Source organism: Mytilus galloprovincialis, chromosome 2, assembly GCF_965363235.1.
Source record: "Mytilus galloprovincialis chromosome 2, xbMytGall1.hap1.1, whole genome shotgun sequence".
In the NCBI taxonomy this organism is placed as follows: Eukaryota; Metazoa; Mollusca; class Bivalvia; order Mytilida; family Mytilidae; genus Mytilus; species Mytilus galloprovincialis.
Window position 1 is genome coordinate 24,780,264 of NC_134839.1, and position 15,584 is coordinate 24,795,847.

The 15,584-nt window shown below is 32.6% G+C and overlaps 1 protein-coding gene and 1 long non-coding RNA gene across 2 annotated transcripts in view; one reads left to right on the plus strand and one right to left on the minus strand.

Moving 5' to 3' along the window:
• LOC143063206 (peroxisomal trans-2-enoyl-CoA reductase-like) overlaps positions 1-15,584 on the plus strand; it is a 58,450-nt gene that overhangs the window by 24,864 nt on the left and 18,002 nt on the right. The window lies entirely within an intron of this gene.
• LOC143062180 (uncharacterized) lies at positions 1,238-2,245 on the minus strand. The gene is made up of 2 exons (XR_012974595.1): positions 2,086-2,245; positions 1,238-1,538 (listed from the first exon to the last, which is right to left on the minus strand). It is a non-coding gene; the product is annotated as an uncharacterized LOC143062180 (long non-coding RNA).

Consider the following 15,584-nt stretch of genomic DNA (forward strand, 5'->3'; position numbering starts at 1 on the left):
GTGTTAGTAGATAGTACTTTACTGAACATTCTTGATGCTTACAAATTTCTCTAACTTGACCCAGTAATTTCAGTGGATTTCTGTAATATTTCTTGTTGCAGTCATAAATTAGACTGTTAATGACAGCTTTACACTTAAATTGATTGGATGTGTGCTGATTGATACTTTAGTCTTTAGAAACAGATATTTTTACAAGTTGTTTCGGTAACTGCCAGTAAATACAAAACAAGTTGTCCTAATCAACTGATTTTCCTAGTTCAAATTCATCTATGGTACTGTTAAATCTTTGTCCCAGGTTAAAAGGGGGTTTGGCGCTGACCAACCACTATTGAATTCTGAATGTGCTTGTTCTTCAGTGGCTGTATATCATGTTTGCATTTAATTCATTTTTAACATAAATCAGACTTTGTTTTCTCTCTGGAATTGTTACACATTTCTATTTTGTGGCCTTTTATAGCTGACTATGCAATGTTGGTTTGTCTCATTGTTGAAAGCAATATGGTCATATTTAGTTGTTATTGAAATAGAATATTCTGCACTGAATAAAATTGAGAATGGAAATGGGGAATGTGTCAAAGAGACAACAGACCGACCATAGAAAAAACAACAGCAGAAGGTCACCAACAGTGGCGGATCCAGAAATTTTCATAAGTGGGGGCCCACTGACTGACCGCTCCAGTCACGCTTCAGTGATTCCCTATATAGGCAACCAAATTTTTCCCCAAAAAGGGGGCCTACCCCCCCCCCCTAAATCCCCCTCTGACCAACAGGTCTTCAATGAAGCGAGAAATTCTTTTTTCAAGACTTGTAAAATAAGAAATTTCACCAAGAGATTGATGCCTAAATCAAGCTGAAATGTGTTTCCTGCTTAAATGATTTTATATTATTCGTTTAACAGATAAAAGTTTACTACAATTTTAAAGATATTTTAAATGGTTATAACAATGAGGTCAAGGTCTGACAGATAAACCAAGCCTGGCAGACTTGTTCACCATACAATCATTCCATAAACCAAATAGACATTTAGAGACATTTTGTTTCTAATATTTTAGAGGAGTATCCACCATTGATTTGAAAAGTTACGCTGACTTTTGAACCATGAACAAAGACAGATGATGCATGCCAGCCAGACATGTAAACTTTACAATCAATCTAAATAAAAGCATCTTTGGGGTTTATTATATTTCATTACATGTAGGTAAATGTTGTCACTTTTATAAAAATTGAAAACTCAACACAGATTTAATCATTTTATGGTTCATAAGTTTTTTGTTTTGCACCATTGCACAGCTTTTTCTTGTTCAAAGAATTAACTGTTATTGTTGTATTAATTTCATCAATACATCCAAATTTCATCCACAGCAAACTGCAAAAATCACTCTTAGTCCTGAATCTTCTCTCTTTTACTGTTGATAGTAGAATTAGCAAGCAATAGTAGTGTAATGTAATCTTAAGGGCTAGAGTTATAGCTCTAAAGAACATTGTAAATATCTGTTTCATGTATACACTTCATGAATGGTTCTCTGCATCTTATTTCCCTACAAAGATATGACACAAATTCAGACAACTGCTTTATTAATTGGAGACAAACATCATGTATTTAAAGAATTACTGCATGCATGTACTCTTTTAATTGTTTGGTATTTGACTGTAGGGAGCATTATGTTTGATTAGACAGTTAAAAAAGTATCTTGATTTGTTCCTTTGGTTATTCTTGTAGTTGAGTTGCTGTCTCATTGGCATATACCCACATCTCTTCAAACAGTGTAAGCTTCATGTAATGATCTGAAAGAAAGGTTCATACGAAAGCTTAAATCAAAAAGGTTATTGTGTACAAATTATGTGCTTTATTTCTTCCAATTGAAGAAATTATAAAAGTAAAACGGAGAAAGGAAATGGTGAATGTGTCAAAGCGACAACAACCTGACCATAGAGCAGATGCATTGAACAAAGTTAAAACATTTTATTTTTCTTAAAAATATGTTTAAATAAAAAAGTTAAAGACTTAAATTATACTTTATAATGTTTTTTATGGAAACTTAAGATAATACCATATGCATATACATTAGTTCCTTAAAGCCTTACAATTTCAGCTTTTAAAGTCTTGAGGCATGGAAAGTCTCCTGTCCTTTGATAAATGAAATTAGTCTCCTTTAGTTGACCATAGAACCGTGGTAAATTTTGCAACTCCATCATTTTAAAAGGAAGTGCTAGAAAATACAATAATGGAATAATCATTAGTTAAAAACTATCAAATTTTATGAGTAACAATTTATCATTATAAAAGGTAAATTTTAATGAGTATACAATGAACAATGTCTCTAGATCTGTTTTAATTTGCAGGGTTGCAAAATAATGAATAATACCTCACAGCCATAATACATGTTATATTGATCATGTTGATAGCAATTATGAATTGATAAAATTATATTCACTCATTGCCAAATATGGTTGTGGTTAGAACAAAATAAAAGATTACTACCGTAATATATCTTTTATTGATAAGACAGGGGGATAGGACCTTTATCGGGAATCCGAGATCGGGTTTTTTTAAGCTCGGGATTTCGGGATTGACCCTTTCGTGATCCGGGAATCTTTTTTTTCGGATTTTGGGACGTCAAGATTTACTTTATTTAAATTCAGGACCTTGGGATTTCGTTTTTTAAAGTAGGGGAATTCGGGATCAGGACCCCTCCTATCCCACCTCATAAGATCATCATAATATCTGGCAATTTTCTATGATCTGAAATACCAAAAAAATCACTGATCAGTGAGTTGTGGTATGCATGCTTGCAGACTATATAGTTCTTCAATCTTGAAAATATTTTCCCCTGATGGTCCTGCAAGAAAACCTGCTGGTCCTTACTATAATGAACTATAACTTCTATAAAAAAAATAAGCAAAGTCATATATCAGTCCTTTAAAATATTTGATTTTCAAATCTTTGGACCACCACTTTATATAGGATTCTGTGCTTGATCACATTATAAATGATTAAATCAGCTTGTAAATGAAAGAAACTACATGTACATTTTTACATGTTGTTTTGGAAATTCTTGGTTATTTAAAAGTCAGTTTAAAATAAACAATTAACGATTCATCATATCATTAAATTTATCAAATAAAGGCAACATGCAGTTGTATACTAACTGCTGTTCAAACAATTTCCATATTCAGCACTCATCACTTTGCCACATTCCATTTGTTTTAATTTCTCTCTAAGATGTGCAAAATTGATCTAAAATAAATATTTAATCTTTAAATGACAAAATTGTAACTTTTATAATGATAAATACAAATACAAATATTTTTATTGGCACAAACTCATTAACAATAAATGGTTAAGACCTATGGCATTACATATAACTAATAATTGACATGGTAGAATGAAAGGTTCCATGATAACATATCATACTAAATTATGAAAAGTTGCAAAATGATGTATCATATAAGTTCACTATATCTTATATTTAGACACTCTGATATGAAAGAGGAAGACAGTCTAAGTAATAATGCTGAGCTAGAATTGGTATCAGGTCCGTTCGCGCCCAATATACTTTCGCACCCTACACGTTCGCACCTCGCACATTCGCACCCAAGGTCCGTTCGCACTCTACACGTTCGCGCCCAATTTAAATTCAAATTCCAGTTGAATATTTGGAAAATCATGATTGTTGATTTTTAATTGATTTGATGTAAATACATAGCTTGGTATGAGTAAAAGATTGAATATTTTAACTGAAAAACCCAAAAGATAATTGTTTTTAACAGCTTGGTCCGATCTGAAACAATGAAATGATAAAATATAGCAATACACTATTATATAAACTAAAACATGATAAAATTTATTCAACTCACAAGAAATATTTTTTCATCAACGGTAATGTTACGCTGTATTTGAAATATATAACATTTGTTTTATTTTCTAATATTTCTCGCTTTGAGGTAAATCTTTTACATTTTAATAAGAATTGTTGTTCATCCTCAATCTCCCCATTTTAACAGGGGGTCTTAATGGGGGGTTCCGATCCCGGATCCCACTTACTGTTTTGTCAGATTCCCATATCCCGCTTACACTATATACGTTAGCAATTCTCATTTTTTTGTCATTTCGCGGGTCCCGCAATACCTCATTCCCCTTTTTCACAACACAATAATTTGCCTTTCGCTTGTCACGCTTACAAATAATCGCCAATCCTGCGTCACGCTTAGACCCCAATGAGACCCACTTTACAGACAGGACAGTATCTTCCCTCTATAGAAATATTTATATGATGTCTTCCCCTTTCAATCATTAAAGGATGTGCACTTATGCTTATTTTGCATATTGCTTCTCTATTTAATTTAAATTGTTTAGTGATGGTCTTTGACCCATTTTGTAGACTTGACGAAAGAAACTGAGCTTAGAAGACTCCTGTATGTTTGCATTTTGATTTTACAAGCACTAATCATAAATTCTCAGTTTTACTTCTCCCAAGTGCTGCTTTGTTAGACAATTTTTTTCAACAAGATATGAATATCTCATTTTTTGTAAAATGCACTGAGTTTTTAGGATCATAATAACATAAATGATAAAGGAGACTGTAAATTAACAAACAGACGTATCTAAAAAAAATGAATGCATGTACTTGAGTATGCAGTGTTTTATTTCATTAAAGGTACCTAGTTCTTATTAGATATAATGAAGTATTTCAAAGTATATTTACAAATGCACAAAACTTCAGATATAATTACCTAGCTTTGCAAATTTCAGGCATGGTGTTTGCTACTTCCTCCGTTTGTTTTTATCTAGTTTTAGGCAGCAACCATTTGATTTTCTGGGGGGGGGGCTATGGTTTTTTTTGAAAAAAAAAGTTTGTTTCCAGTTTTTGGAGAAAAAAATAATTTGTTTTTGATTCTGAGAAAAAAAAATTGTTTGTTTCACCCTCAGCTGCCACTATATGTAATGCTAAAATTGAAAGAAAAAAATTGTTTTCGACTTGTTGCGAAAAAAATAGAATGGTTTTCGCCGCAGGCGAAAAAAAAATTTGTCCAGAAAAAAAAACCATAGCCCCCCCCCCCCCCCCCCCCCAGAAAATCAAATGGTTGCTGCCTTACCGCAAAGGAACGATAAGTCTAGAAACATTTCGAAAATATCTCACGCTTGTGTTTGCATATTTGGACACGCCCTCTCATTACAGTCATTCGAACCGATTGAATCCAGACTCTACATATGCATATGGAGTGTCTGGATTATCGAGACTAGTACTCATAAAGAAAATTATATATATAGTGACATATATTTTGTATTTTGGTGTTATTTTCTCTTCTCGACAATATCTCAATATTGAGAAACGTATACGTAAAAGTAAAGCTACAAACGCCACTGATGGTATCTCACCTAAATTACTGCATTTTGCTTAACCTGCTATTACAGATATTGTTAATTTATCATTATCATCATCGATCTTCCCTGACCGTCTTACGGAAGCGCAACTTGCACCTATTCCCAAAAAGAATAGTGTATTAGAAAAGGGTAATTATAGACCGTTAAGTGTATTACCGGCTATTTCTAAATTTTTTGAAAATACCATAGAAGTACAATTAGTACAGTACTTTGATAAAATCTTCAATCCATTTTTGGCAGCTTTTAGATCAGGTTTTGGATGTCAGTCAACTTTATTAAGAGTGATTGAAGATTGGAAGTTAGCCTTAGATCAAAATAAATACCTTGCAGCTATCCTTATGGACTTGTCAAAAGCATTTCACTGTCTCCCCCATGACTTACTAATACTGCTACTGAAACTAACAGCTTATGGTCTCTCCAAATCCTCACTTGATATGTTATATAGTTATTTAACAAAAAGAAAACAGTGTGTGAAAGTAAACCAAAATTTAAGTGGTTTGCTTGACATATTTAAAGGGGTACCACAAGGTTCCATCCTTGGACCCATCCTATTTAATATTTTTATAAATGATTTTTTTCTTTTTTGTAAAAAAAATGTTCTTTATATAATTATGCTGATGACAATACTTTGTCAAAGTCTGGAAATTCCTTACAAGATGTAATTTCTGCTCTTGAGGAAGACAGCAATTATTTAATACAGTGGTTTTCTTCCAATAAAATGCAGGCCAACCCAGAGAAATTTCAAGCTATCTCTCTTGGCAAAAAAACACATGATAAAAAGATTGTGTTTGATTTGAATGGTATTTCTATATCATGTGAGGATGAGGTTAAACTACTTGGAGTTACAATTGATTTTAAATTAAACTTCAATTTACATACTAGTATTTTAAATGTTTGTAAAATGGCTGCAAGGCAATTAAATGTTTTGAAAAGAATTGGGAAACATCTTAACAAACTGAGTAAACTCACCATTTATTACTCTTTTATTATGTCTAGCTTTAGTTACTGCCCTTTGACTTGGCATTTCTGTGGGGAACAAAATACCAGAAAAATAGAAAAAAAAAGAACGAGCGCTTCGCTTTATTTATCATATGAAGACCATCAGAGCTCATACGAAACACTCTTGCAGATTTCAAATCTTCCATCATTAAAAACTCGTAGAATGCGCTCAATTGCCTTGGAGACCTTTAAAATAATTAATAAAAAATGTCCTTTATTTATTCAAGATTTAGTTGTAATAAAAAACAATTTATATAATTTCAGGTATGTGAATACTGCTGAGGTACCTAGACCTAGAACCTCAAGTTATGGTAAAAGATCCTTTAGATTTGAGGCAGCACAAGTATGGAACTCCCTTCCTAATGAGACTAGACTCATGACTTCTTTTGACCAGTTTAGGAATTATATAAATTCCTGGTGTGGGTGTCAAAAATGAAACTGCAGTTCATGTCGTTTCCATCCAGTGCTGTCTCAAAGCTGAAATTTCTTTCTTTCTTTTTATAATGGCATTTTGCTCTGCTTTTATGCATTTATTGAATACATCTGCCACTAAATGCTAGTACTTATATTTATTAAGATCTTTCCTCTACGCGAGGAAAGACCTTATTGTTTTTTATTATTATTTATTGTTTTTATGCTTTTAGTTTGATATTATTTTATGATCTTCACGTGATTTGCTGACTCCCCTGTGCAATGCACATAGAGGCGCTTGCCACATGAACTTTGACTCTGGAGGCTCACAGATCAAATATATTTGTTTTCATTATACTTGCATGCTTTTTTTCACTTTTTTATTTGATACTAGTAGTATTTGCACGATGCTGCATGATTTGTTTATATATGTGATAGTCGGTTAAAGAGCTCATCAGAGCTCATGTTTTGTCTGTTATTGTGTATATATATGCCGACTCTAAATAAAATTTACTTACTCTACTTACTTATATCTGGAAATATATAAAAACAGTATTTGATGGTGTTGTTTTAAACGAATGTGGTTACTCTAATGATCCAAATATTATTATTGGAAGATGGAAAGAAGAGTATCCCACCTTTTTTGGGTATTCTAATAAAGCGAACTATGAATTTATAGACGGAATAGGAAAATTGAACTGAAGATGGGAACAAGAACTGAATTGACATTGATATTGGTACTTTTTTTATTTCCCAAATTACATAAAATGATCACACCGCCAACACAATTAATGATCAGATCTCCTTAGAAGAAACTAAACAAGCTCTTCGAAGTGTTACACTTGTTAAAGCGGTAGAAATTGATAACTTTCCAAACGGAATTTTGAGTAATGATGAATTAACTACTCTATTACACGAACTATAACACATGCTTTTGAAACAGATGAGCTCCCGATGTATGGTGTCAAAATAAAATAAACGTTTTAGAAAAGTCGATACTATTGTTGGCGCTCGTGTTGGGTGAAAGTTGAATACAATATGATGTGGGGTCATCTCCAAAAGAATATATACCATATCGTTTTTTATTACCTGTATAGCCACCGGAGTAACGCTATTGATATAAATTTGTTTATTAAAGTGTCACATATTGATTGCCATAAAACATATACATTTTGTACATCAATTATAATATTTACACATAAAACGATCAATATCCAGCCATAAATACTGACTTATTAGACACTAACAGTATTTGTAACATGAATGGTAAATTTTCCTTTGATCTTCTAGTGAGTTAATTCGGTTATTTTTAGAGGAGTGAATATTTTTTTAGTTATTTCACTCTACAATCAACGGATTCTCGTTTGAATAACAAAAAATGGGAGGAGCTTAAATCAGTGCATTAACTTCTATCTCAAAAGTTGCACAGTCTAGCTCCGCCTCCTTGGGATAGTAATTAGGGAGTTACCATTTAACTTCAAAGTGGGCTATGGTTTAATGTCTGAGTCGAAAATTTGTTTTACGCGCAAAGCGCTATCAATCTAATTTAGTTTTTCAACGCTAACAATCAAATTATTTTTTTTCAATATTTAAAACTATAAGATAGGGGGAAATCTGGATGCAGAATTTTTTGTCATCTGCTTGACCAAAATATTTTCTCTCTCTCATCAAATTGGGGATAAGAATATCTTTTTAGAAAAAGAAAACCATACCCCTCCTTCCTTCTTATAGTTAAAATGTCATTCCCTCAATGAAAGATTTAAACAAATTGAAATAGATATGACTAAAAAAAATTCTACAGTTGTTTTGCATGGATACATGTTTTAACATGTCAAAATTAATAATAGTCTAAAAAAATATATGACACTTGATGTTTTAATTAGTAATTTTCTTAATTTCATAAAGGTATATTTCCGTGTATTGAAAATGCTTCAAACATTTGTCCCTGGATCTTGCACACATTCAACACGCAACCCTTTGCAATCAATTAAACGATCTTTCTCCAGTTTTTTTGGAATGAAAGAAGATTTTGATTTACCTTTTTTATTGGTATAAGGGATTTCCTTGTTATCACAACGTCCATAGAAACTACACGTCTTTTTTTCGGATTTGAGGGCAAATAAACAGAGAATAAAATTTTGCATTACCCCGCCACCCCCCTTTTTCAAGAATTTTTGGGAAGAAAAATATTCAATAATACATAAATGACTATCGAGTATGAATCCCACGGCAACACTTCTTTTAATTTTAAACATACCTTTATCGGACAAACAATTCCAACTGACATCTGCTGCATGTGTTAATTTTCTGGAAATCAGATAGTATCACGCCACTATTTGATTGACATATTGAAAAGTGCAGTCAAGCTTTATTGGTCAGAGTTTAACCTTTGACATGTGTCATAGCCCATTAATATTACAAATCATATATAGACACGCCTTACTCATTAACATATAGCTTCGCTTTTCGTGAATTAAATAAGTTAATTCGTAAAAGGCGTGCTATAATAACTTTATATAATAATGATCAATAGTTAAAACAACTAAACATTACTCATTAAAGTTGTTTCTTATATATAGTAGTTTGTAAAATTTTCTTATATCAAAGTTTTAAAACAAATTAAAAATCTGAATATATGAACAATTTCTTGACTATGGTGAAAATTAACGTAGACAATGTAATTAGCTCGAAAAATTATTCAATAATATTGCCTGTATTAAAATTTTCTTATGGTAAAAATATTTGCGTTAAAGAACAGTTGTAAATTCTGATCAAAATATATTAACTATGAAAATAACTTTCTTCGAATAAAAAACTTATATAATACTTTACACAACAGGGGCGGATCCAGAACCTTGATGTCTGGGGGGGGGGGGGGTGTTAGATCATAGTTTCTATATTTCCATACTACACTATTTCACTTTATACTTAATTTTCCTGTCAATTGATCTTTATTATATTCGTCATTAGCATGCATCAAATATCTGATACTGGACGTTAAACAACCAACAACATCACCTCTATATTTTTTGGCCTCGCTTCCAGGCTTACTTTTTTGCACATAATTCTAATATCTGTAAAGCATCTTCATATCCTTATAAATGGTGACGTATTTTTAGCCTCATTCATGTACATAGTAATTGAAACAAGAAAAATACAAAAAAATATATAACTGTATACATACTTGGGCTTTTAGAAAAATGTGAAAGTCCCAGATTATGTTACAAAGTAGATCTTAGGAAAATAAAATAGCATTTTATTAATTAAGGAATGACTGTAATATTTTTTCTGTCTATGAAGAAATAACATAAAAAAAAATGGTGCACACTGAATAACGCGAGTAGCGAGTTATTTAACAGTGTGCACCACATTTTTTATGTTATTTCGAATAGACAGAAAAAATATTACAGTCATTTCTTATACTTTAATTCTAAATTCCATTTTAAACCGTAGAAAACCATGAAAAAACGTTGATGACGTCACGGTCACATGACTAAATTATGTCTATGGGCTCATAACAAAATAACCTCAGCCAATCAGAAGACGCGTTACATCCAAAATTAAATTATTGATGAATTGTAAGAAAATGTCAAATCATTTCTCCTGCCGGGAACGATGAAAAAGGGGGGGGGGGTAAACACATTGCACATTGTCTATTTCCCTTAATTGAAACAGATACATATATTGTATGGTATTGAAATATAAATAGTTTAATTTGTTGCTAAATAAATTCACAAAAAGACAGTTTTGAAAAGGAGAGGGGAAAAAAAACACATAAATTCACAAGAAATGTTATTGTAAGTACTGTATTAAGTTGGAATGAAGAGTACACAAATATAGATGTATATCAACATTATCGACATTACACATATATTTGTACCTATTCTTTAAAAACACAGATCATGCAGAAGTTTCACCTGGTAATCGATCTTAATCTGTATTGTTTTATAAACCAATAAAAATTCATTCTATTCCAATCAACATGTAAATGTATTTTACATGTATAAAATTTTTTACAAAGAGACATTAAAAACACACACAGTCTATGGAAGAAGCGATTCGATAAAGACTTTTCTTATATCAACGAGCGATATTGTCTTATATCAACGAGTTGCATTGTGGGAAATTTCAGACGAATGTTAGCATTTGTACGAAGAAAGGCAGATTTCTCGGCATAAAGTAATGACTCTTTTCTTAAAACAGGGTGACATTTAACACAACATACGTCTGGCGTATAAATTCCATGAATTATTTTATGTAATAACAAGCAATATGTATTTAAACGAGAAAATTGAATTGTTGAATAAATTAAACATAAATGCACGATTTATCATTTGTAGGTGTACACATTCTATAAATATCATGTAGCAAATTCAATGGAATGCAATTGAGATGAATTCAATTGTTTGCTAAGCCAACATCACCTATTATAAGTCAAAGATACTGCAATATTTTATTATATCAATGCGATATTTGTCTTATATCATAGCGATGATTTTTTAATATCAAAAATTTATGAATGCGATACTTTTCTAATATAACTGCTATAGTTTTCTAATATAAAATGAATACGATAACACGTCACAATGCATGTCAAGAAATCTGCAAACATAATTCACAAACTTAGATCATGACCGGTTTAATGTTTTAGGATCACTATCACTAAAATTTCGTAACTGTAACAAAATTAACGCTTACATAAACTTATCATTTCGAAAATGCTGCTTGACCATATTGATAGTTGAAAGTGTTAACAACCTGTTCAGTCTTTTGTTTCCAATCACATGGTCTATCCGACTAATTCTATTTGAAGTGATGATGTAATGGCGGAACTTCAATGTGGTTGCAAATAGTCTACCGACCTATTAGATTCTAATATACTGGTCACACTGCTATAGCCTATCCACCTTGGTAATATCGAAATAGACAAAAAATTTCATTACTTAAAAGCCAAACATTCATTCAAACAATCCAATCCAATACAGCTCCAAATTACAATGAATATTCAAATGGTAAAATAAATACTCCAAACAAATTAAAATGCACAAATGCTGATGTCCCAAACTTTGAAGATACCAACTGAGCAGCCTCAGACTATAAATTGGACATTACTTCTGATACAATTTCAGCTCGCCAAGTGGACGCTATTTTACATCGCGATGACCGTGAGGGCATTCCGATGTATTGTTGCCACAGAGATTTGATTTTCGTTTTTGACTAGTAACCGATCGTATAAATACACGAACATTTATTAGTGCAAAATAACAATCCGTATCGCTTGTTATATATTCATTTCTTCAATGAGTACTAAAGAAAATGTTAAGAACACAAATAAATAAGATGTAAATGTCTTTTGACGTTAGAAATGTGTATATATTTTTTATATTTATAAATTTAGATAAAATAACAATCCGTATCGCTTGTTATAAATTCGTTTCTTCAATGAGTACTAAAAAAAATGTGTTAAAAGAACACAAATAAATAAGATGTAAATGTCTTTTGACGTTAGAAATGTGTATATATCTTTTCTATATTCATACATTTAGATCGTTCAGTTTGAGGACTGGAAAGTAGTTATTTATAACGGGAAATTTTTTTAAGATTTATAGATATAAGAAGATGGTGCATGAGTTCGAATGAGACAACTTGCCATCAAAGTAATAATTGTTTAAAGTAAACCATTATAGATCAAAGTAGGGCCTTAAACACGGAGCCTTGGCTCACAGCGAACAGGGGCGTAGCTGCCGTTAGGCACTTTAGGCACGTGCCTACACATATTTTTTTTACAAATAGTTTTTTTTTGTTAAAAAAAATAATGAACAACTTTATCTGTAGATGAAAACCGGTGAAGTTGTCAAAACTCTTTAATTATCGAATGTCATGTGTACACTAGTCTCTCGTCCTTAGTGAATTGAATATTGGATAGAATTGAATGTTATTACGATTTTACCTTATATTGAAACTATAAACTAGAACTTTGGTTCAGATCATTTCACTTCTACCAAGAAAAACTTGAATGAACCTAAACTTAGACACATGAGTTTTTAATTAGTTGTTGTTAGTTTTCAACCATCTTTCCACTTTGTCTTCACCCGACTTGCAAATATTGGTCGTCCGTTTGGCTGTGCAGGATGTATAAATACGCAGTCACGTCTGGTCAGAATGGGGACTAAATCCGATGCTTAGTTGTAGAGAAAATGCAACTCTTTGATGAGTTCGTAGTTGGTCTACTGAAAGGCAAATTTTCTGCTCCTATCCAATAATCCCTCATTTTCCAATGCATGGCATTTTTAAATTTCCAGACCTTCGTCCTGGACGACACCTATTATAGGACCTAGCTCCAAATTGTATTTATTGGCAAAAAAAATTCAACGGTCCTGAACTTGCATATATATTTGACGCTGGTTGTAAAAAAATCAATCAATCAACTGGCTTCCAGTAATTTTGAGGACTCTCAAATCTGCGTTTAATGGTCACAATCAGTGGCGGATCCAGAAATTTTCATAAGTGGGGGCCCACTGACTGACCTGAGAGGGGGCCCGCTCCAGTCACGCTTCAGTGATTCCCTATATAAGTAACCAAATTTTTTCCCAAAAAGGGGGGGGCGGGCCCCCTGTGCCCCCCCCCTTAATCCGCCTCTGACAATTATTCAAAATTCCTAAGCAGGTAGGGATTTTACAGTAGAGGATATAAAGAAATACGAATTTCTTGAATTTTGTTAGGCATCGACTATGGCTGTATGTATTTGTGTGGCTAGGATGAAGGTTAAAGATTCAAAAGATTGATGATTGATGTCTAGCCAAAAGGATAGTTCTATTATACAGTAGTATCATTGTTCACGTGCCTATTTTTTTTTAAAGAAGGATCATCATTATTTACTACTAGTATTAAATAAGTTAAACGTATATATCAATCAGAACGGAATAGATATGATAATAGCAAACAGAGTGCACTGCTTAGTTAAAGGGATATGCTGATCTACGCTGGGCAATCAGGGGCGGATCCAGCCAATTTAAAAAGGGAGGTTCCCAACCCAGGACAAAGGGGGGGGGGGGGTTCCAACTATATGTCCCCATTCAAATGCATTGATCGGCCAAAAAAAGGGGGGTTCCAACCCCCGGAACCCCCCTCCCCCTGGATCCGCCAATGGCAATGCATATTGTATATTTTTTATATATATATATATATATATATATATATTACGGATTGTACTGCGTTATTCAATTCACCAGTCAGATGAACATGGTACATTATTCATAATTCTTCGAGCTTTTCATCATGTATATTATAATTATTATGATTAAATAACCAGTAAATTTAATATTTTTGTACATAAAATTTTGCAGCTAAAACGCTGAAAACCGTTTTCCGTCGAGGGCTTCGACCCCTGAACCCCTTCAAGGGCTCTGTCCTGGACCTGGTGGGGGCCTTAATCGGCCCCAGACCCCCTGCCGATTGGTGCCTACAGTTGACTGAATACCTAGCTACGCCCCTGGCGAACACCACGCTATGTAGGAACAAAAACATTACTAGTGTTAAACCATTCAAACAGGAAAACCAACGGTCTTATTTGTATAAAAAAGGAGATTCAAAAGTACAGGTCAGATTTTGTGGAATCAATCTGAACGAGGACAGTATGATTCATCTTTGTCACAAGTTAGTTTCATTGTTATCAATAAAGAAAGTCTTCCATGCGTGCGTTGCGAGAATATCGGATATGTATTATTTCTGTGCGTTCATTATAAAATTTGCTAAATGTTATATATGTGAACAATCATTTTGATACTTAGCTATTTGATTACGACATTGTTTATTAAACCCTTATTTGATTAGTTTTGCTGACATAATAGGTAAAATTGTCAAAATATTGGTACAGCAGTCTGATATTAATACTAATAAGTACTAATATTGATATAACAAAAACACCGCTATGATATTTTAAAAGTATCGCATTGATATAAGAACTCATAGCATTTGTTTATTTATGTATATAAGAAACACATCACTTCAAATTTTACACGGACATAAACTTGAGCTTCTAACTACCTTCTGAATGTATATTTAGACTCAATTGTTGTTTGTATTTGAACAATAAGTTTTAAAGTTAGTATTTACTTAATTTTTCGTTGCCGACAACAACATTTTCCGCATGGAATGTCTGCATATTTACAATTGATATTAGACAAAATCGCTATGTGATATAAGAAAAGTTTTTATCGATACCTTCTTCCATAGGTAGTCCTATACATGTAATATAAAACTCTGAAGGTTCATATCATTTACATTCAACGGGTTTTTTTATCGGATATTTTTTTTACTATCAATATTGAACCTCAGGCTGAGGTTCAACATTGATAGTAAAAAAAAAATATCCGATAAAAAAAACGTTGAATGTAAATGATATATGAACCTTCAGAGTCTAATATTATAGGACTACTTCCATAGACTGAAGAAGATTCAGTAGCAATAAAATTATGTTAGAATATTTTTTTTTTTGGTGACCAGAACTGGGGGGGGGGGGGGGGGGGGGCACGTGCCCCCTGTACCCCCGGTAAATCCGCCACTGCACAAATAGTGTTGGATACTTGAACAGTTCATGACTTGTATACATAAATTTATCGTCCATATTAACTTTGAGATTGCTAAAGTGATCAATATATTTAGAGCATTCTGAAAATAAATAATACCGTAAGCCACTATATCAAAAGTGCACATTCCAGATTGATGTAGGTAGCATTGAGACGCCAAAAGGTGACCGCTATCATGTCCATTAATAACTTGATGACAT